Source organism: Triticum urartu, chromosome 3 (genome assembly GCF_003073215.2).
Source record: "Triticum urartu cultivar G1812 chromosome 3, Tu2.1, whole genome shotgun sequence".
Classification (NCBI taxonomy): Eukaryota; Viridiplantae; Streptophyta; class Magnoliopsida; order Poales; family Poaceae; genus Triticum; species Triticum urartu.
In genome coordinates, this window is record NC_053024.1 from 20,098,050 (window position 1) to 20,122,214 (window position 24,165).

Genomic DNA, 24,165 nt, shown 5'->3' on the forward strand with positions numbered 1-24,165 from the left:
GGGCCTTGTTGGGCCCTAGTGGAGAGAGAGAGGGGCCGGCCAGGGCAGGCCACGCGCCCCCTCCCCTTGAGTCTGAATAGGACAAGGAAGGGGGCGGCTCCTGTTGGAAATATGCCCTAGAGGCAATAATAAATTGATTATTATTATTATTATATTTCCTGGTTCATGATAATCGTTTATTATCCATGCTAGAATTGTATTGATAGGAAACTCAGATACATGTGTGGATACATAGACAACACCATGTCCCTAGTAAGCCTCTAGTTGACTAGCTCGTTGATCAATAGATGGTTACGGTTTCCTGACCATGGACATTGGATGTCGTTGATAATGGGATCACATCATTGGGAGAATGATGTGATGGACAAGACCCAATCCTAAGCCTAGCAGAAAGATCATGTAGTTCGTATGCTAAAGCTTTTCTAATGTCAAGTATCATTTCCTTAGACCATGAGATTGTGCAACTCCCGGATACCGTAGGAATACTTTGGGTGTGCCAAACGTCACAACGTAACTTGGTGGCTATAAAGGTACACTACAGGTATCTCCGAAAGTGTCTGTTGGGTTGGCACGAATCGAGACTGGGATTTGTCACTTCGTGTAAACGGAGAGGTATCTCTGGGCCCACTCGGTAGGACATCATCATAATGTGCACAATGTGATCAAGGAGTTGATCACGGGATGATGTGTTACGGAATGAGTAAAGAGACTTGCCGGGAACGAGATTGAACAAGGTATCGGGATACCGACGATCGAATCTCGGGCAAGTATCGTACCGCTAGACAAAGGGAATTGAATACGGGATTGATCGAATCCTCGACATCGTGGTTCATTCGATGAGATCATCGTGGAACATGTGGGAACCAACATGGGTATCCAGATCCCGCTGTTGGTTATTGACCGGAGAACGTCTCGGTCATGTCTGCATGGTTCCCGAACCCGTAGGGTCTACACACTTAAGGTTCAATGACGCTAGGGTTATAAAGGAAGTTTGTATGTGGTTTCCGAATGTTGTTCGGAGTCCCGGATAAGATCCCGGACGTCATGAGGAGTTCCGGAATGGTCCAGAGGTAAAGATTTATATATGGGAAGTCCTGTTTTGGTCGCCGAAAAAGTTTCGGGGTTTATCGGTAACGTACCGGGACCACCGGGAGGGTCCCGGGGGTCCACCAAGTGGGGCCACCAGCCCCGGAGGGCTGCATGGGCCAAGTATGGGAGGGGACCAGCCCCAGGTGGGCTGGTGCGCACCCCCACCAAGGCCCAAGGCGCAAGGAAGAGTGGAAGGGGGCAAACCCTAGGCTCAGATGGGCCTAAGGCCCACCTAGTGGTGCGCCTCCCTCTCTCCCCCCCTTGGCCGCCCCCTAGATGGGATCTAGGGCTGCCCGCCACCCCTAGGGGTGGAAACCTAGGTGGGGGCGCAGCCCCTCCCCTCCCCCTATATATACTTGAGGTTTTGGGCTGCCAGACACACGAGTTTCTCTCCTTCTTGGTGCAGCCCTACCCCTCTCCCTCCTCGTCTCTTGCGGTGCTTGGCGAAGCCCTGCTGGAGTACCATGCTCCTCCACCACCATCACGCCGTTGTGCTGCTGCTGGATGGAGTCTTCCTCAACCTCTCCCTCTCTCCTTGCTGGATCAAGGCATGGGAGACGTCACTGGGCTGTACGTGTGTTGAACGCGGAGGTGCCGTCCGTTCGGCACTAGGATCTCCGGTGATTTGGATCACGACGAGTACGACTCCTTCAACCCCGTTCTCTTGAACGCTTCCGCATAGCGATCTACAAGGGTATGTAGATGCACTCTCCTTCCCCTCGTTGCTGGTTTCTCCATAGATAGATCTTGGTGATACGTAGGAAAATTTTGAATTTCTGCTACGTTCCTCAACAGTGGCATCATGAGCTAGGTCTATTGCGTAGATTCTATGCACGAGTAGAACACAAAGTAGTTGTGGGCATTGATTTTGTTCAATATGCTTACCGTTACTAGTCCAATCTTGATCCGGTGGCATTGTGGGATGAAGCGGCCCGGACCGACCTTACACGTACTCTTACGTGAGACTGGTTCCACCGACTGACATGCACTAGTTGCATAAGGCGGCTAGCGGGTGTCTGTCTCTCCCACTTTAGTCGGATCGGATTCGATGAAAAGGGTCCTTATGAAGGGTAAATAGCAATTGGCATATCATGTTGTGGTTTTTGCGTAGGTAAGAAACGTTCTTGCTAGAAACCCATAGCAGCCACGTAAAACAAGCAAACAACAATTAGAGGACGTCTAACTTGTTTTTGCAGGGTATGCCATGTGATGTGATATGGCCAAAAGGATGTGATGAATGATATATGTGATGTATGAGATTGATCATGTTCTTGTAATAGGAATCATGACTTGCATGTCGATGAGTATGACAACCGGCAGGAGCCATAGGAGTTGTCTTAATTTATTTATGACCTGCGTGTCAACATAAACGTCATGTAATTACTTTACTTTATTGCTAACCGTTAGCTGTAGTAGTAGAAGTAATAGTTGGCGAGACAACTTCATGAAGACACGATGATAGAGATCATGATGATGGAGATCATGGTGTCATGCCGGTGATGATGATGATCATGGAGCCCCGAAGATGGAGATCAAGAGGAGCAAAGTGATGACGGCCATATCATGTCACTATTTGATTGCATGTGATGTTTATCATGTTTATGCATCTTATTTGCTTAGAACAACAATAGTAAATAAGATGATCCCTCATTAAAACGTCAAGAAGGTGTTCCCCCTAACTGTGCACCGTTGCGACAGTTCATTGTTTCGAAGCACCACGTGATGATCGGGTGTGATAGATTCTAACGTTCACATACAACGGGTGTAAGACAGATTTACACACGCGAAACACTTAGGTTGACTTGACGAGCCTAGCATGTACAGACATGGCCTCGGAACACAAGAGACCGAAAGGTCGAGCATGAGTTGTATGGTAGATACGATCAACATGAAGATGTTCACCGATGATGACTAGTCCGTCTCACGTGATGATCGGACACCGCCTAGTTGACTCGGATCATGTAATCACTTAGATGGCAAGAGGGATGTCTATCTGAGTGGGAGTTCATAAGATGAACTTAATTATCCTGAACATAGTCAAAAGGTCTTCGCAAATTATGTCGAAGCTCGCGCTTTAGTTCCACTGTTTAGATATGTTCCTAGAGAAAATTTAGTTGAAAGTTGGTAGTAGCAATTATGCGGACTAGGTCCGTAAACTGACGATTGTCCTCATTGCTTCATAGAAGGCTTATGTCCTTAATGCACCGCTCAGTGTGCTGAACCTCGAACGTCGTCTGTGGATGTTGCGAACATCTGACATACACATTTTGATAACTACGTGATAGTTCAGTTAAACGGTTTAGAGTTGAGGCACCGAAGACGTTTTGAAACGTCGCGAAACATATGAGATGTTTCGAGGGCTGAAATTGGGATTTCAGGCTCGTGCCCACGTCAAGAGGTATGAGACCTCCGACGATTTTCTTAGCCTGCAAACTAAGGAGAAAAGCTCAATTGTTGAGCTTGTGCTCAGATTGTCTGAGTACAACAATCATTTGAATCGAGTGGGAGTTGATCTTCCAGATGAGATAGTGATGTTTCTCCGAAGTCATTACCACCAAGCTGCTAGAGCTTCGTGATGAACTATAACATATCGGGGATAGACATGATGATCCTTGAAATACTCACGATGTTTGACACCGCGAAAGTAGAAATCAAGAAGGAGCATCAATTGTTGATGGTTGGTGAAACCACTAGTTTCAAGAAGGGCAAGGGCAAGAAGGGATACTTCATGAAATGGCAAATCAGCTGCTGCTCTAGTGAAAAAACCCAAAGTTGAACCCAAACCCGAGACTAAGTGCTTCTGTAATAAGGGGAACAGCCACTGGAGCAGAATTACCCTAGATACTTGGTAGATGAGAAGGCTGGCAAGGTCGGTAGAAGTATATTGGATATACATTGTGTTAATGTGTAATTTACTAGTACTCCTAGTAGCACTAGGGTATTAGATACCGGTTCGGTTACTAAGTGTTAGTAACTCGAAATAAAAGCTACGGAATAAACGGAGACTAGCTAAAAGGTGAGATGACGATATGTGTTGGAAGTATTTCCAAGGTTGATCAAATATCGTACGCTCCCTCTACCATCAAGATTGGTGTTTGCGTTGAGCATAGACATGATTGGATTATGTCTATCGCAATACGGTTATCCATTTAAGGAGAATAATGGTTACTCTGTTTATTTGAATAATACCTTCAATGGTCTTGCACCTAAAATGAATGGTTTATTGAATCTCGATCGTAGTGATACACATGTTCATGCCAAAAGATAGTAATGATAGTACCACCTACTTGTGGCACTGCCACGTAAGTCATATCGGTATAAAACGCATGAAGAAGCTCCATTTTGATGGATCTTTGGGCTCACTCATTTTTGAAAAGTTTGAGACATGCGAACCATGTCTATTGGTGTATATGCATGAAGAAACTCCATGCAAATGGACCGTTTGGACTCACTTGATTTTGAATCACTTGAGACATGCAAATCATACCACATGGGCAAGATGACTGAAAGCCTCGTTTTCAGTAAAATGGAACTAGAAAGCAACTTGTTGGAAGTAATACATTTTGATGTGTGCAGTCCAATGAGTGCTGAGGCATGTAGTGGATATCGTTATGTTCTTACTTCACAGATGATTTGAGTAGATGTTGAGTATATTTACTTGATGAATCACGAGTCTGAATTATTGAAAGGTTCAAGTAATTTCATGGTGAAGTTGAAAGATCATCGTGACAAGAGGATAAAAGATCTATGATATGATCATAGAGATGAATATCTGAATTACGAGTTTGGCACAGAATTAAGACATTGTGGAAATTGTTTCACAACTAATACAGCCTGGAACACCATAGTGTGATGGTGTGTCCGAACATCATAACTGCACCCTATTGGATATGATGCATACCATGATGTCTCTTATCGAATTACCACGATAGTTTATGGGTTAGGCATTAGAGACAACCACATTTACTTCAAATAGGGCACCATGTAATTTCGATGAGATGACACCGTATGAACTATGGTTTAGAGAAACCTAAGCTGTCATTTCTTAAAAGTTTGGGGCTGCGACGCTTATGTGAAAAAGTTTCAGGCTGATAAGCTCGAACCCAAAGCGGATAAATGCATCTTCGTAGGACACCCAAAAACAGTTGGGTATACCTCCTGTCTCAGATCCGAAAGCAATAAAGGATTGTTTCTAGAATCGGGTCCTTTCTCGAGGAAAAGTTTCTCTCGAAAGAATTGAGTGGGAGGATGGTGGAGACTTGATGAGGTTATTGAACCGTCTCTTCAACTAGTGTGTGGCAGGGCACAGGAAGTTGTTCCTGTGGCACCTACACCAATTGAAGTGGAAGCTTATGATATTGATCATGAGACTTCGGATCAAGTCACTCCCAAACCTCGTAGGATGACAAGGATGCGTACTACTTCAGAGTGGTACGTAGTCCTGTCTTGGAAGTCATGTTGCTAGACAACAATGAACCTACGAGCTATGGAGAAGCGATGGTGGGCCCGGATTCCAATAAATGGCTCGAGGCCATAAAATCCGAGAGAGGATCCATGTATGAAAACAAAGTGTAGACTTTGGCAGAACGGCTCGATGGTCGTAAGGCTATTGAGTATAGATGGATTTTAAAAGGAAGACAGACAATGATGGTAAGTATCACCATCAAGAAAGCTCGACTTGTCGTTAAGATGTTTTCCGACAAGTTCAAGGAGTTGACTACGATGAGACTTTCTCACTCTTAGCGATGCTAAGAGTCTGTTGGAATTATATTAGCGATTACTGCATTGTTTATGAAATCTTGCAGATAGGATGTCAAAAACATTGTTTTCTCAACGATTTTCTTGAGGAAAGGTTATATGTGATACAACCGGAAGGTTTTGTCAATCCTGAAAGATGCTAATAAGTATGCAAAGCTCCAGTAATCCTTCTAAGGACTGGAGTAAGCATCTCGGAGTTGGAATGTATGCTTTTATGAGATGATCAAAGATTTTGGGTGTATACAAAGTTTATGAGAAGCTTGTATTTCCAAAGAAGTGAGTGGGAGCACTATAGAATTTCTGATGAGTATATGTTGTTGACATATTGTGGATCAGAAATGATGTAGAATTTCTGGAAAGCATATAGGGTTATTTGGAAAGTGTTTTTCAATGGAAAGCCTGGATTAAGCTACTTGAACATTGAGCATCAAGATCTATAAGGATAGATCAAAACGCTTAATGGTACTTTCAAATGAGCACATACCTTGACATGATCTTGAAGGTGTTCAAGATGGATCAATCAAAGAAGGAGTTCTTGCCTGAGTTGTAAGGTATGAAGTTAAGACTTAAAGCTCGACCACGGCAGAAGAAAGAGGAAGGACGAAGGTCGTCCCCTATGCTTTTGTCATAGGCTCTATACAGTATGCCATGCTGAGTACCGCACCTGATGTGTGCCTTGCCACATGTCTGGCAAGAGGGTACAAAGGTGATCCAGGAGTGGATCACCAGATAGCGGTCAAAATTGTCCTTGGAGTAATAAGGACATGTTTCTCGATTATGGAGGTGATAAAGAGTTCGGCGTAAAGGGTTACATCAATGCAAGCTTTAACACCTATCCGAATGACTCTGGGTAGCAAACCGGATACGTATAGTGGAGCAACCATTTGGAATAGCTCCAAGTGGAGCGTGGAAGCAGCATTTATAATATGACCTAGAGATTTGCGAAGTACATATAGATCTGAATGTTGCAGACCCGTTGACTAAAACCTCTCTCACAAGCAAAACATGATCAAACCCAGAACTCATTGAGTCTTAATCACATGATGATGTGAACTAGTTTAGTGACACTAGTAAACTCTTTGGATGTTGGTCACATGGCGATGTGACCTGTGAATGTCAATCACATGGTGATGTGAACTAGATTATTGACTCTAGTGCAAGTGGGAGACTGTTGGAAATATGCCCTAGAGGCAATAATAAATTGATTATTATTATTATATTTCCTTGTTCATGATAATCGTTTATTATCCATGCTAGAATTGTATTGATAGGAAACTCAGATACATGTGTGGATACATAGACAACACCATGTCCCTAGTAAGCCTCTAGTTGACTAGCTCGTTGATCAATAGATGGTTACGGTTTCCTGACCATGGACATTGGATGTCGTTGATAACGGGATCACATCATTGGGAGAATGATGTGATGGACAAGACCCAATCCTAAGCCTAGCACAAAGGTCGTGTAGTTCGTATGCTAAAGCTTTTCTAATGTCAAGTATCATTTCCTTAGACCATGAGATTATGCAACTCCCGGATACCGTAGGAATACTTTGGGTGTGCCAAACGTCACAACGTAACTGGGTGGCTATAAAGGTACACTACAGGTATCTCCAAAAGTGTCTGTTGGGTTGGCACGAATCGAGACTGGGATTTGTCACTCTGTGTAAACGGAGAGGTATCTCTGGGCCCACTCGGTAGGACATCATCATAATGTGCACAATATGATCAAGGAGTTGATCATGGGATGATGTGTTACGGAACGAGTAAAGAGACTTTCCGGGAACGAGATTGAACAAGGTATCGGGATACCGACGATCGAATCTCGGGCAAGTATCGTACCGCTAGACAAAGGGAATTGAATACGGGATTGATCGAATCCTCGACATCGTGGTTCATCCGATGAGATCATCGTGGAACATGTGGGAACCAACATGGGTATCCAGATCCCGCTGTTGGTTATTGACCGGAGAACGTCTCGGTCATGTCTGCATGGTTCCCGAACCCGTGGGGTCTACACACTTAAGGTTCGATGATGCTAGGGTTATAAAGGAAGTTTGTATGTGGTTACCGAATGTTGTTCGGAGTCCCGGATAAGATCCCGGACGTCACGAGGAGTTCTGGAATGGTCCGGATGTAAAGATTTTTATATGGGAAGTCCTGTTTTGGTCGCCGGAAAAGTTTCGGGGTTTATCGGTAACGTACCGGGAGGGTCCCGGGGGTCCACCAAGTGGGGCCACCAGCTCCAGAGGGCTGCATGGGCCAAGTATGGGAGGGGACCAGCCCCAGGTGGGCTGGTGCGCCCCCCCACCAAGGCCCAAGGCACAAGGGAGAGTGGAAGGGGGCAAACCCTAGGCTCAGATGGGCCTAAGGCCCACCTAGTGGTGCGCCTCCCTCTCTCCCCCCCTTGGCCGCCCCCTAGATGGGATCTAGGGCTGCCCGCCACCCCTAGGGGTGGAAACCTAGGTGGGGGCGCAGCCCCTCCCCTCCCCCTATATATACTTGAGGTTTTGGGCTGCCAGACACACGAGTTTCTCTCCTTCTTGGTGCAGCCCTACCCCTCTCCCTCCTCGTCTCTTGCGGTGCTTGGCGAAGCCCTGCTGGAGTACCATGCTCCTCCACCACCACCACGCCGTTGTGCTGCTGCTGGATGGAGTCTTCCTCAACCTCTCCCTCTCTCCTTGCTGGATCAAGGCATGGGAGACGTCACTGGGCTGTACGTGTGTTGAACGCGGAGGTGCCGTCCATTCGGCACTAGGATCTCCGGTGATTTGGATCACGATGAGTACGACTCCTTCAACCCCGTTCTCTTGAACGCTTCCGCATAGCGATCTATAAGGGTATGTAGATGCACTCTCCTTCCCCTCGTTGCTGGTTTCTCCATAGATAGATCTTGGTGATACGTAGGAAAATTTTGAATTTCTGCTACGTTCCCCAACAGCTCCCCCTTGCCTTTCCCCCTCTCCCACTCCTTCCTTCCCCCTCCTAGTGGGACTAGGAAAGGGGAGTCCTACTCCCACTAGGAGGAGGACTCGTCCTCTTGGTGCGCCCTACAAGGGCCGGCCGGCCTTCCCCCTTGCTCCTTTATATACGGGGGCAGGGGGCACCCCAAGATACACAAGTTGATCAGTTGATCTTTTAGCCATGTGCGGTGCCCCCCTCCACCATAATCCACCTCGGTCATATCGTAGCGGTACTTAGGCGAAGCCCTGCGTCGGTAGCATCATCATCACCGTCATCACGCCGTCTTGCTGATGGAACTCTCCTCTGAAGCTCTGCTGGATCGGAGTTCGTGGCACGTCACCGAGCTGAACGTGTGCTGGACTCGGAGGGGCCATACGTTTGGTACTTGGATCGGTCGGATCGTGAAGACGTATGACTACATCAACTGCATTCTCATAATGCTTCCGCTTACAGTCTATGAGGGTACATAGACGATACGCTCCCCTCTTGTTGTTATGCATCACCATGATCTTGCATGTGCGTAGGAATTTTTTTGAAATTACTGCGTTCCCCAACAGTGGCATCCTAGCCAGGTTTATGCGTAGATGTTATATGCACGAGTAGAACACAAAGGAGTTGTGGGCGTGGGTATATACATATTGCTTGCTGATACGTCTCCGTCGTATCTACTTTTCCAAACACTTTTGCCCTTGTTTTGGACTCTAACTTGTATGATTTGAATGGAACTAACCCGGACTGACATTGTTTTCAACAGAATTGCCATGATGTTGTTTTATGTGCAGAAAACAAAAGTTCTCAGAATGACCTGAAACTCCACGGAATATCTTACAATAAATAATAATAAAAATCCTCGCCAAAGATGAAGACCAGGGGGCCCACACCCTTGCCATGAGGGTGGGGGGCGCCCCCCCTAGGGCGTGCCCCCCTACCTCGTGGGCCCCCTGTTGCCTCTCCGACTCCAACTCCACCTCCATATATTGAGTTTCGGGGAGAAAAAATCAGAGAGAAGAAATCATCGCGTTTTACGATACGGAGCCGCCGCCAAGCCCTAAAACCTCCCGGGAGGGCTGATCTGGAGTCCGTTCGGGGCTCGGGAGAGGGGGATTCGTCGCCGTTGTCATCATCAACCATCCTGCATCACCAATTTCATGATGCTCACCGCCGTGCGTGAGTAATTCCATCGTAGGCTTGCTAGACGGTGATGGGTTGGATGAGATTTACCATGTAATCGAGTTAGTTTTGTTAGGGTTTGATCCCTAGTATCCACAATGTTCTGAGATTGATGTTGCTATGACTTTGCTATGCTTAATGCTTGTCACTAGGGCCCGAGTGCCATGATTTCAGATCTGAACCTATTATGTTTTCATCAATATATGAGAGTTCTTGATCCTATCTTGCAAGTCTATAGTCACCTATTATGTGGTATGATCCTTTAACCCCGAAGTGACAATAATCGGGATACTTACCGGTGATGACCGTAGTTTGAGGAGTTCATGTATTCACTATGTGCTAATGCTTTGTTCCGGTTCTCTATTAAAAGGAGGCCTTAATATCCCTTAGTTTCCATTAGGACCCCACTGGCACGGGAGGGTAGGACAAAAGATGTCATGCAAGTTCTTTTCCATAAGCGCGTATGACTATATTTGGAATACATGCCTACATTACATTGACGAATTGGAGCTAGTTCTGTGTCACCTATGTTATGACTGTTACATGATGAACCACATCCAGCATAATTATCCATCATTGATCCAATGCCTACGAGCTTTCCATATACTGGTTTACGCTTATTTACTTTCCCGTTGCTATTGTTACAATCACTACAAAATACCAAAAATATCACTTTGCTTTCATTACTCTTTTGTTACCATTACCATCACTATCATATTACTTTGCTACTAAACACTTTGCTGCAGATACTAGGTTTCCAGGTGTGGTTGAATTGACAACTCAGCTGCTAATACTTGAGAATATTCTTTGGCTCCCCTTGTGTCGAATCAATAAATTTGGGTTGAATACTCTACCCTTGTGTCAAATCTGTTATGAGTAAGCTTGCGACACCTAAACCTGCTTCTGCTATTCGTTCTGATATGTCGCATGTTATTGATGATGCTACTTCTTCTATACATGATACTTATGATGAAACTACTTCTATGCCTGATGCTACTATGCCACTTAGTGATTTTCTCGAGGAATGACTTGCTAGGGCTAGAGAGATTGAAAATATTGAATCTAATTATGAAGATGAAAGTGATGATGAAGAATCACTTGTTATTCCTGAGGGTTATTTATTTGATCACGAAGCTTCTTTAGCTATTTTAGCTTGCAAAGATAGATATGAACTCAAAAGGTTATTAGCTAAATGGAATAAGCAATCTATAAATGCTAGGATGAGACCTGACCCTACTTTTGCTACTTCACCTATCTGTGTTACTGATAAGGATTATGAATTCTCTATTGATCCTGATATAATTACTTTGGTTGAATCTAATCCTTTTCATGGCTATGAATCTGAAACTGTTGTGGCACATCTTACTAAATTAAATGATATAGCCACCCTGTTCACTAATGATGAGAGATCTCGCTACTTTTATATCCTTAAAATATTTCCATTCTCATTAAAGGGTGATACTAAAATATGGTTTAATTCTCTTGATCCTGGTTGTGTGCATAGTCCCCAGGATATGATTTACTACTTCTCTGCTAAATATTTCCCTGCTCGTAAGAACCAAGCTGCTTTAAAGGAAATATACAACTTTGTGCAAATTAAAAAAGAGAGTCTCCCGCAAGCTTGGGGGAGGCTTCTCAAGTTACTTAATGCTTTGCCTGATCATTCTCTTAAGAAAAATGAAATACTTGATATCTTTTATAATGGACTAACCGATGCTTCCAGAGATTACCTGGATAGTTGTGCTGGTTCTCTTTTCATGGAAAGAACACCGGATGAAGCTGAAATCTTATTGAATAATATGTTGACAAATGAAAATAATTGGGCACCTCCTGAGCCACCTGCTGAGCCACCTCCTGCTCCAATTAATGATCCTATTCCTAAACCAACTCCGAAGAAGAGGGGTATTCTATTTCTCAGTCCCGAAGATATGCAAGAGGCAAAGAAATCTATGAAAGAAAAAGGTATTGAAGCTGAAGATGTTAATAATTTATCTCCTATTGAAGAAATACATGGTCTTAATTTACCGCCTGCCGAAGAAACATATGATCTTAATCCTTTATTTATTGAAGAACCTCCAGACCCTGATAACCCGGCATAGGTAGTAAAGGTAAATTCTCTCTATAGATATGATAAAACTGAAATCCCTCCTGCTAAAATAGCTAGTCAATGCTTGGATGAGTTTGATAATTTTATGTTTAAGCAAGAAGACTTCAATGCTTATTTTGGTAGATAATAAAACAAGATGCTGATATGATTAAATACTTGGGTGATTATATGGCTAATATTAGAGGTGAACTTAAACTTGTAAGCAAACATGCTTCTATGGTTACCACTCAAGTAGAACAAGTACTTAAAGCTCAAAAAGAATTGCTCAATGAGATGAATAGTAAAAAAATGATTATGCTGTTAAAGTGGCTACTAGAACTGGTAGAATGACTCAGGAACCTTTGTATCCTGAAGGCCACTCTAAGAGAATTGAAGAAGATTCTCAGAGAAATAAAATTGATGCACCTAGTTCTTCTAAAAGGAAGAAAAAGAAAAATGATAGAACCGTGCAAACTTCTAGTGAACCTATTGCTGAACCACCTGATAATCCAAATGATATATCTATGTCTGATGCTAAAACACAATTTGGCAATGAACATGAACCTAATGAAAATGTTAATGATGTTCATAATGATGCTCAACCTAGTAATGATAATGATGTAGAAATTGAACCTGCTGTTGATCTTGATAACCCACAATCAAAGAATCAACGTTATGATAAGAAAGACTTTGTTGCTAGGAAACATGGTAAAGAAAGAGAGCCTTGGGTTCGGAAACCCATGCCTTTTCCTCCCAAACCATCCAAGAAAAAGGATGATGAGGATTTTGAGCGCTTTGCTGAAATGATTAGACCTATATTTTTGCGTATGCGATTGACTGATATGCTTAAAACCAATCCTTATGATAAGTACATGAAAGATATTATTACAAATAAAAGAAAGATACCGGAAGCTGAGATTTCCACCATGCTTGCTAATTATACTTTTAAGGGTGGAATACCAAAGAAACTTGGAGATCCAGGAGTACCTACTATACCATGCTCCATTAAAAGAAACTATGTTAAAACTGCTTTATGTGATCTTGGAGCCGGTGTTAGTGTTATGCCTCTCTCTTTATATCGTAGACTTGACTTGAATAAGTTGACACCTACTGAAATATCTTTGCAAATGGCTGATAAATCAACTGCTATACCTGTCGGTATTTGTGAGGACGTGCCTATTGTGGTTGCAAACGTTACTATTTTAACAGACTTTGTTCTTCTTGATATTCCCAAGGACGATAGTATGTCTATTATTCTTGGAAGACCTTTTCTTAATATTGCAGGGGCTGTTATTGATTGCAACAAAGGCAATGTCACTTTTCATGTTAATGGTAATGAGCATACGGTACATTTTCCGAGGAAAACCTCAAGTTCATAGTATCAATTCTATCGGAAAAATTCCATCGATTATATTTGGAGGTTTTGAATTTCCTCTTCCTACTGTCAAGAAGAAATATGATATACTTATTATTGGGGATGTGCATATCCCCGTTGAGGTAACCTAGTGTTATTCGAAATTTCTCCGGTTTCATGTTAATCGGAATGAGTTTGTTAACAAGACTTGATCAACCTTGTTAGTGGATTCCTTTTGATGAGCATGAGATGGATGAAACTAGAAGCACAACCTTCTGTACCCTCTCTATACTTTCTGTTATTTAGTTGAAATAAAGTAAAAATAAATAATTTTCTGTCTGTTATCTGATTATCCGTGCAATATAAAAATACCTCGAAAATAAAATTTCTCCAGATGCCCTGAAAATTAAATATGATTTTTATAGAATATTTGAGGATTTATGGAACAAAGAACACACCAAGGGGGCCAACCACCATGCCACGAGGGTGGAGGGCGCGCCCACCCCCCTAGGGCGCGCCCCCTGCCTTGTGGGCCCACGGTGGCCCTCCTCCACTTATTCATGCACCCATCTTCTTCTTCCTCCCACAAACACGAAAAACCAACTCAAACCCGAGTCCAAGCTCGTTTTGCTGCCATTTTCGATCTCCTTACTCAAAGCACCTCTCACAAAACTGCTTGGGGAGATTGTTCCTTGGTATGTGACTCCTCCATTGGTCCAATTAGTTTTTGTTCTAGTGCTTTATTCATTGCATATTTTTGCTACTTAGGTGACCCTGTTCTTGAGCTTGCATGTCAAATTTATATGGTCAAAAGTAGTTTTGATGCATGGTATAGGCTCTAGGCACTTGTAGGAGTAGTTGTTATCAATATTATTGAGTTTGGTTTATTTTTATTTTGAAGTTACTAAAAATTTCAGAATTTTTCAGAATATAATGAGGAGATTTTTGAGGGGCTCATCGAGCCAAAGCTCAAAGGAAAAGGCAGCGAAGCCTAAGTATAATTTGCCACGCACCGCGGAGGTTCGGGCGTGTGAATGGCCTTCCGAGGATTTCTTAAGAGCAGCCGGGATTTATGAAGATTTTCATGAGTTGGCTCATAATGCAGGCCTCACCGCTTTCCTCCACGACCAATGCGATCAGTATCTCTTACTCACAAATACCTTTGTGCAAAACTTTTATTTTCATTCTAGGAACTCACCACCTACGGTGGAGTTTCATTTATATGATGAGCATAAGGAGATGTCACTTTATGATTTTTTGTCAGATTTGTTTAGTCCCTTTTGAGGGCAAGACAGAAGAACCACATCATGATGATGTGGAGGGATTTATTAATACTATCACTGTAGGGGAAACTAGGAAGGTTTCCGATGCACGAATCACTAGCATACATTTTCCTGTCTTACGATACTTTGCATTATTTGCTAGTCGTTGCTTAATTGGTCGCGGAAACTGTGGAAACCTTAGTATCCCTAATATTATTATTTTGCTCCAAGGTTTATACAGTGATAACACTTTTAGTATGGGTGGCATTATTGCTAGATGGTTAAGTATGAACCGTACTAAGGGTCCCATCTTTGGAGGCATCTATGCTACACGCCTAGCTGCACATTTTAACATGCCTATTAGGCATGCTGAGAAGGAAGAAAAAGTGCTGCCTCGTGTTTATTTAGATTATAAAAATATGGTGGCACATGATTTTATTGTTAAGAATAGGGCAGGAGAGCTTAAATATCAATTGTTCTTTAGTAAACATCATCCTGAGACTATTACCTTGCCTGCTCCTTCTTTGTTTGATTTGACTGTAGGCACGTACCTTGTTCCGTTGACGGCTATCCACGCCTACTGGAACCCTGCACCAGCCGAGGAGCCAGAGCCGGAACCACAATTTGATCCTTCACGACAGTCTAACTATCAGTGGGACCCGGAGATGATTGCCAGCCAGTGGCAATCGGAGCCTTCTTCTTCCTCATTGCAGTACGACCCCAACTATTATTATGGATATCAGCTAGGCCAGCCGTGGCCATAGACCAACTTAGACCAAAAGCCTAAGCTTGGGGGACTACGTATTTCTCACCGACATTACATTTATGTTCACACACACTCATTGCTAGATGTCGGTGCTCATACTTTTTCATTGTATCATCCATGCTAGTTTATTTCCTTTTATGCTTTCTTCTTGTGTGTTTAATAAACCTTAAGAAAACAAAAAAAATAGTTGTAGCTTTTAATTAATTTACTTTCCATGCTTGTAGTAGTAATTAAAAAGAAAATCCAAAAATATTTCATGTTCTTCTTTTGCTTGTTCGGAGCTTTCCCGTGTAGATAGTTTTATTTCTTTTCTTTGGGGGTCAGTAGGAGAAGACCATGATTAAATTGTTGAAATGGCTCTTATATGCATTATTGTTTATCTGACAAAAGAGCCCATATTGCCTTGTCTTCTCATGTTTATTGAATGCCTGCAGATTCCAGCTTAGTCCAATGCACATGCACTCTTATTATTATTCACATCGTTCGGTCGTGCAAGTGAAAGGCAATTATGATGATATATGATGGACTGACTGAGATGAGAAAAGCTGGTACGAACTCGACCTCTTTTGTTTTTGCAAATATGATGAGTTCATCGTTCTTGATTCAGCTTGTTATGAATAAACATGTTTTCAATGACAATTAGAGATCATAGTTGCTTGTGCCATGCTTGATTAGCTATGAGTTATAATGGTTTACCTTGCGTGCCAACATGCTATTAAAATGGTTATGATGTGGTATGATAGGGTGGTATCCTCCTCTGAATGATTTAACTGACTTGACTTGGCACATGTTCACGCATGTAGTTGAAACAAATCAACATAGCCTTCACGATATTTATGTTCATGGTGGATTATATCCTACTCATGCTTGCATCCAATGTTTATTAATTTTAATGCATGTACATGGCTGTTGTCGCTCTCTAGTTGGTCGCTTCCCAGTCTTTTGCTAGCCTTCACTTGTACTAAGCGGGAATACTGCTTGTGCATCCAATCCCTTAAACCCCAAAGTTATTCCAGATGAGTCCACTATACCATCCTATATGCGGTATCTACCTGCCGTTCCAAGTAAATTTGTATGTGCCAAACTCTAAACCTTCAAATAATCATTCTGTTTTGTATGCTCGAATAGCTCATGTATCAACTAGGATTGTCTGTATCTTCCATGTTAGGCGGGTTATTCTCAAGAGGAGTGGACTCCGCTCCTCACTCGCGAGATAAATGGCGGGTCACCGGGATGCCCAGTCCCATGCTTTATGCAAACTAAATCAAAATAATTGCAAACAAAACTCCCCCTGGGACCTGATGTATGTTGGAGGCACTCGTTGTTTCGAGCAAGCCATGGATTGATGTTTTTTGGTGGAGGGGGAGTATAAACTTTACCATTCTGTTTGGGAACCGCCTATAATGTGTGTAGCATGGAAGATATCGCCATATCTTGGTTGTTATGTTGACAATGAAAGTATACAGCTCAAAATATTATTCACCTCTATTTCAAAACCGAGCTCTGGCACCTCTACAAATCCCTGCTTCCCTCTGTGAAGGGCCTATCTATTTACTTTTATGTTGAGTCATCACCCTCTTATTAAAAAGCACCAGTTGGAGAGCACCGCTATCATTTGCATTCATTACTGTTAATTTATATTGGGTGTGACTATGATTGGATCTCTTTTACCATGAATTACAATGTCTAGTCAGTCCTTGATCTTTAAAGGTGATGTGCATTTATGTTTTTCGGTCTCAGAAAGGGCTAGCGAGATACCATCTTGTTATATCATATTATGATTGTTTTGAGAAAGTGTTGTCATCCGAGATTTATTATTATGGCTTGCTAGTTGATTATGCTATTGATATGGGTAATCATGAGACCTGAGAATTATTGCAAATATGGTTAGTTATAATCTTTGCTGAAAACTTGAATGCTAGCTTGACATATTTATAACAACAAGAGCAAACAGAATTTGTAAAAGTTTTTCTTTATTTCTTTCAGTTTGTCAACTGAATTGCTTGAGGACAAGCAAGGGTTTAAGCTTGGGGGAGTTGATATGTCTCCATCGTATCTACTTTTCCAAACACTTTTGCCCTTGTTTTGGACTCTAACTTGTATGATTTGAATGGAACTAACCCGGACTGACGCTGTTTTCAGCAGAATTGCCATGATGTTGTTTTATGTGCAGAAAACAGAAGTTCTCGGAATGACCTGAAACTCCACGGAATATCTTACAATAAATAATAATAAAATCCTCGCCAAAGATGAAGACCAGGGGGCCCACACCCTTGCCACGAGGGTGGGGGGCGCCCCCCCCTAGGGCGCGCCCCCTACCTCGTGGGCCCCCTGTTGCGTCTCCGACTCCAACTCCGCCTCCATATATTGAGTTTCAGGGAGAAAAATATCAGAGAGAAGAAATCATCACGTTTTAAGATACGGAGCCACCGCCAAGCCCTAAAACCTCTCGGGAGGGCTGATCTGGAGTCCGTTCGGGGCTCCGGAGAGGGGGATTCGTCGCCGTCGTCATCATCAACCATCCTCCATCACCAATTTCATGATGCTCACCGCCGTGCGTGAGTAATTCCATCATAGGCTTGCTGGACGGTGATGGGTTGGATGAGATTTACCATCTAATCGAGTTAGTTTTGTTAGGGTTTGATCCCTAGTATCCACTATGTTCTGAGATTGATGTTGATATGACTTTGCTATGCTTAATGATTGTCACTAGGGCTCGAGTGCCATGATTTTAGATCTGAACCTATTATGTTTTCATCAATATATGAGAGTTCTTGATCCTATCTTGCAAGTCTATAGTCACCTATTATGTGTTATGATCCGTTAACCCCGAAGTGACAATAATCGGGATACTTACCGGTGATGACCGTAGTTTGAGGAGTTCATGTATTCACTATGTGCTAATGCTTTGTTCCGGTTCTCTATTAAAAGGTGGCCTTAATATCCCTTAGTTTCCATTCGGACCCCGCTGCCACGGGAGGGTAGGACAAAAGATGTCATGCAAGTTCTTTTCCATAAGCACGTATGACTATATTCGGAATACATACCTACATTACATTGACGAATTGGAGCTAGTTCTGTGTCACCCTATGTTATGACTATTACATGATGAACCACATCCGGCATAATTATCCATCATTGATCCAATGCCTACGAGCTTTCCATATACTGGATTACGCTTATTTACTTTCCCGTTGCTATTGTTACAATCACTACAAAATACCAAAAATATTACTTTGCTTTCATTACTCTTTTGTTACCGTTACCATCACTATCATATTACTTTGCTACTAAACACTTTGCTGCAGATATTAAGTTCCCAGGTGTGGTTGAATTGACAACTCAGCTGCTAATACTTGAGAATATTCTTTGGCTCCCCTTGTGTCGAATCAATAAATTTGGGTTGAATACTCTACCCTCGAAAGCTGTTGCGATCCCCTATACTTGTGGGTTATCACTTGCCGTCACTAGTTGATTCTTGATGCAGCGGCATAGTTGGATGAAGCGGCCTAGACCGACATTATACGTACGCTTACGCGAGACTGGTTCTACCGACGTGCTTTGCACACAGGTGGCTAGCGGGTGTCTGTTTCTCCAGCTTTAGTTGAATCGGATTCAATGAACAGGGTTCTTTCTGAAGATCAAAAAGCAATCACCATACCACGTTGTGGTTTTTGATGCCAGGTAAGAACGGTACTTGCTCAACCCGTAGCAGCCACGTAAAACTTGCAACAACAAAGTAGAGGACGTCTAACTTGTTTTTGGAGGGCATGTTGTGATGTGATATGGTAAAGACATGATGCTAAATTTTATTGTATGAGATGATCATGTTTTATAACACAGTTATCGGCAACTGGCAGGAGCCATATGGTTGTCGCTTTATTGTATGAAATGCAATCGCCATGTAATTGCTTTACTTTATCACTAAGCGGTAGCGATGGTCGTAGAAGCAATAGTTGGCGAGACGACAACGATGCTTCGATGGATATCAATGTGTCAAGCCGGTGACGATGGTGATCATGACGATGCTTTGGAGATGGAGATCAAATGCACAGGATGATGATGGCCATATCATACCACTTATATTTGATTGCATGTGATGTTTATCCTTTATGCATCTTATTTTTCTTAGATCGACGGTGGCATTATAAGATGATCTCTCACTAAATTTCAAGGTATAAGTGTTCTCCCTGAGTATGCACCGTTGCAAAATTTCGTCGTGCCGAGACACCACGTGATGATCGGGTGTGATAAGCTCTACGTTCACATACAACGGGTGCAAGCCAGTTTTGCACACGCAAAATACTTGGGTTAAACTTGACGAGCCTAGCATATGCAGATATGGACTCAGAACACTGAGACCGAAAGGTCGAGCGTGAATCATATAGTAGATATAATCAACATTGTGATGTTCACCATTAAAAACTACTCCATCTCACGTGATGATCGGACATGTTTAGTTGATATGGATCACGTGATCACTTAGATGATTAGAGGGATGTCTGTCTAAGTGGGATTTCTTAAGTAATATGATTAACTGAACTTTAATTTATCATGAACTTAGTACCTGATAGTATTTTGCATGTCTATGTTGTTGTACATAGATGGCCCGTGTTGTTGTTCCATTGAATTTTAATGCATTCCTTGAGAAAGCAAAGTTGAAAGATGATGGTAGCAATTACACGGAGTGGGTCTGTAACTTGAGGATTATCCTTATTGCTGCATAGAAGAATTACGTCCTGAAAGCACCGCTAGGTTCCAAACCCGCTGCAGGAGCAACGCCAGATGTTATGAACGTCTGGCAAAGAAAAGCTGATGACTACTTGATAGTTCAGTGTGCCATGCTTTACGGCTTAGAACCGGGACTTCAACGACGTTTTGAACGTCATGGAGCATATGAGATGTTCCAGGAGTTGAAGTTAATATTTCAAGCAAATGCCCGGATTGAGAGATATGAAGTCTCCAATAAGTTCTACAGCTGCAAGATGGAGGAGAATAGTTCTGTCAATGACCATATACTCATAATGTCTGGGTACCACAACCACTTGACTCAACTGGGAGTTAATCTTCCTGTTGATAGTGTCATTGACAGAGTTCTTCAATCACTGCCACCAAGCTACAACAACTTCGTGATGAACTATAATATGCAAGGGATGGATAAGATGATTCCCGAGCTATTCGCAATGCTAAAGGCTGCGGGGGTAGAAATCAAGAAGGAGCATCAAGTGTTGATGGTCAACAAGACCACCAGTTTCAAGAAAAAGGGTAAAGGGAAGAAGGGGAACTTCAAGAAGAACGGCAAGCAAGTTGCTGCTCAAGTGAAGAAACCCAAGTCTGGACCTAAGCCTGAGACTGAGTGCTTCTACTGCAAAGGGACTGGTCACTGGAAGCAGAACTGCCCCAAGTATTTGGCGGATAAGAAGGATGGCAAGGTGAACAAAGGTATATGTGATATACATGTTATTGATGTGTACCTTACTAATGCTCGCAGTAGCACCTGGGTATTTGATACTGGTTCTGTTGCTAATATCTGCAACTCGAAACTGGGGCTACGGATTAAGCGAAGATTGGCTAAGGACGAGGTGACGATGTGTGTGGGAAATGGTTCCAAAGTCGATGTGATCGCGGTCGGCACGCTACCTCTACATCTACCTTCGGGTTTATTTTAGACCTGAATAATTGTTATTTGGTGCCAGCATTGAGCATGAACATTATATCTGGATCTTGTTTGATGTGAGACGGTTATTCATTTAAATCTGAGAATAATGGTTGTTCTATTTATATGAGTAATATCTTTTATGGTAATGCACCCTTGAAGAGTGGTCTATTTTTGATGAATCTCGATAGTAGTGATACACATATTCATAATATTGAAGCTAAAAGATGCAGAGTTGATAATGATAGTGCAAGTTATTTGTGGCACTGCCGTTTAGGTCATATTGGAGTAAAGCGCATGAAGAAACTCCATTCTGATGGACTTTTGGAATCACTTGATTATGAATCACTTGGTACTTGCGAACCATGCCTCATGGGCAAGATGACTAAAACGCCGTTCTCCGGAACTATGGAGCGAGCAACGGATTTGTTGGAAATCATACATACTGATGTGTGTGGTCCGATGAATGTTGAGGCTCGCGGCGGGTATCGTTATTTCCTCACCTTCACAGATGATTTGAGCAGATATGGGTATATCTACTTGATGAAACATAAGTCTGAAGCATTTGAAAAGTTCAAAGAATTTCAGAGTGAAGTGGAAAACCATTGTAACAAGAAAATAAAGTTTCTACAATCTGATCGTGGAGGAGAATATTTTAGTTACGAGGTTAGTCTTCATTTGAAACAATGCGGAATAGTTTCGCAACTCACGCCACCCGGAACACCACAGCATAATGGTGTGTCCGAACATCGTGATCGTACTTTACTAGATATGGTGCGATCTATGATGTCTCTTACTGATTTACCGCTATCGTTTTGGGGTTATGCTTTAGAGATGGCTGCATTCACGTTAAATAGGGCACCATCTAAATCCGTTGAGACGATGTCTTATGAACTATGGTTTGGCAAGAAACCAAAGTTGTCGTTTCTTAAAGTTTGGGGCTATGATGCTTATGTGAAAAAGCTTCAACCTGATAAGCTCAAACCCAAATCGGAGAAAATGTGTCTTCATAGGATACCCAAAGGAGACTGTAGGGTACACCTTCTATCATAGATCTGAAGGCAAGACATTCGTTGCTAAGAATGGATCCTTTCTAGAGAAGGAGTTTCTCTCGAAAGAAGTGATTGGGAGGAAAGTAGAACTCGATGAGGTAACTGTACCTGCTCTCTTATTGGAAAGTAGTTCATCACAGAAATCTGTTCTTGTGACTCCTACACCAATTAGTGAGGAATCTAATGATGATGATCATGTGACTTCAGATAAAGCTACTACTGAACCTCATAGGTCAACCAGAGTAAGATCCGCACCAGAGTGGTACGGTAATCCTGTTATGGAGGTTATGTTACTAGACCATGACGAACCTACGAACTATGAGGAAGCGATGATGAGCCCAGATTCCATAAAATGGCTTGAGGCCATGAAATCTGAGATGCGATCCATGTATGAGAACAAAGTGTGTCCTTTGGTTGACTTGCCCAATGATCGGCAAGCTGATACGTCTCCAACGTATCTATATTTTTTGATTGCTCCATGCTATATTATCTACCGTTTTGGACTATAGTGGGCTTTATTTTCCACTTCTATATTATTTTTGGGACTAACCTATTAACCGGAGGCCCAGCCCAGAATTGATGTTTTTTGCCTATTTCAGTGTTTCGAAGAAACGGAATATCAAACGGACTCCAAACGGAATAAAATCTTCGGGAACGTGATTTTCTCATCGAACGTGATCCAGGAGACTTGGACCCTTCTCCAAGGAACAAAAGAGGCGGTCACGAGGGTGGCCCCCCCCCCTAGGGTGCGCCCCCTGCCTCGTGGGCCCCTCGTTGCTCCTCTGGCTTACTTCTTCCTCCTATATATACACACGTACCCCCAAACGATCAGAATAGGAGCCAAAAACCTAATTCCACCGCCGCAACTTTCTGTATCCACGAGATCCCATCTTGGGGCCTGTTCCGGAGCTCCGCCGAAAGAGGGTCGTCATCACGGAGGGCTTCTACATCATCCTAGCCCTTCCGATGAAGTGTGAGTAGTTTACCTCAGACCTTCGGGTCCATAGTTAGTAGCTAGATGGCTTCTTCTCTCTCTTTGAATCTCAATACAAAGTTCTCCCCCTCTCTTGTGGAGATCTATTCAATGTAATCTTCTTTTTGCGGTGTGTTTGTTGAGACCGATGAATTGTGGGTTTATGATCAAGTCTATCTATGAATAATATTTGAATCTTCTCTGAATTCTTTTATGTATGATTGGTTATCTTTGCAAGTCTCTTCGAATTATCCGTTTGGTTTGGCCAACTAGATTGGTAGTTCTTGCCATGGGATAAGTGCTTAGCTTTGGGTTCGATCTTGCGGTGTCATTACCCAGTGACAGAAGGGGCAGCAAGGCACATATTGCATCGTTGCCATCGAGGATAACAAGATGGGGTTTATTTCATGTTGCATGAATTTATCTCTCTACATCATGTCATCTTGCTTAAGGCGTTACTCTGTTTTTAACTTAATACTCTAGATGCATGCTGGATAGCTGTCAATGAGTGGAGTAATAGTAGTATATGCAGAATCGTTTCGATCTACTTGTCACGGACGTGATGCCTATATACATGATCATGCCTAGATATTCTCATAACTATGCTCAATTCTGTCAATTGCTCAATAGTAATTTGTTCACCCATCGTAGAATACTTATGCTCTTGAGAGAAGCCACTAGTGAAACCTATGGCCCCCGGGTCTATTCTCATCATATCAATCTCCATCACTTTAATCTTGTTTTACTTTTTACTTTGCCTTTACTTTTTACTTTGCATATTTATACCAAAAATACCAAAAATATTATATCTATCAGATATCACTCTCGTAAGTGACCGTGAAGGGATTGACAACCCCTAATCGCGTTGGTTGCGAGTAGCTATCGCTTTGTGCAGGTACAAGGGACTTGAGCGTGGGCTCCTACTGGATTGATACCTTGGTTCTGGGAAATACTTATGCTACTCTGCTGCATCATCCCTTCCTCTTCGGGGAAAACCAACGCAAGCTCAAGACGTAGCAAGAAGGATTTCTGGTGC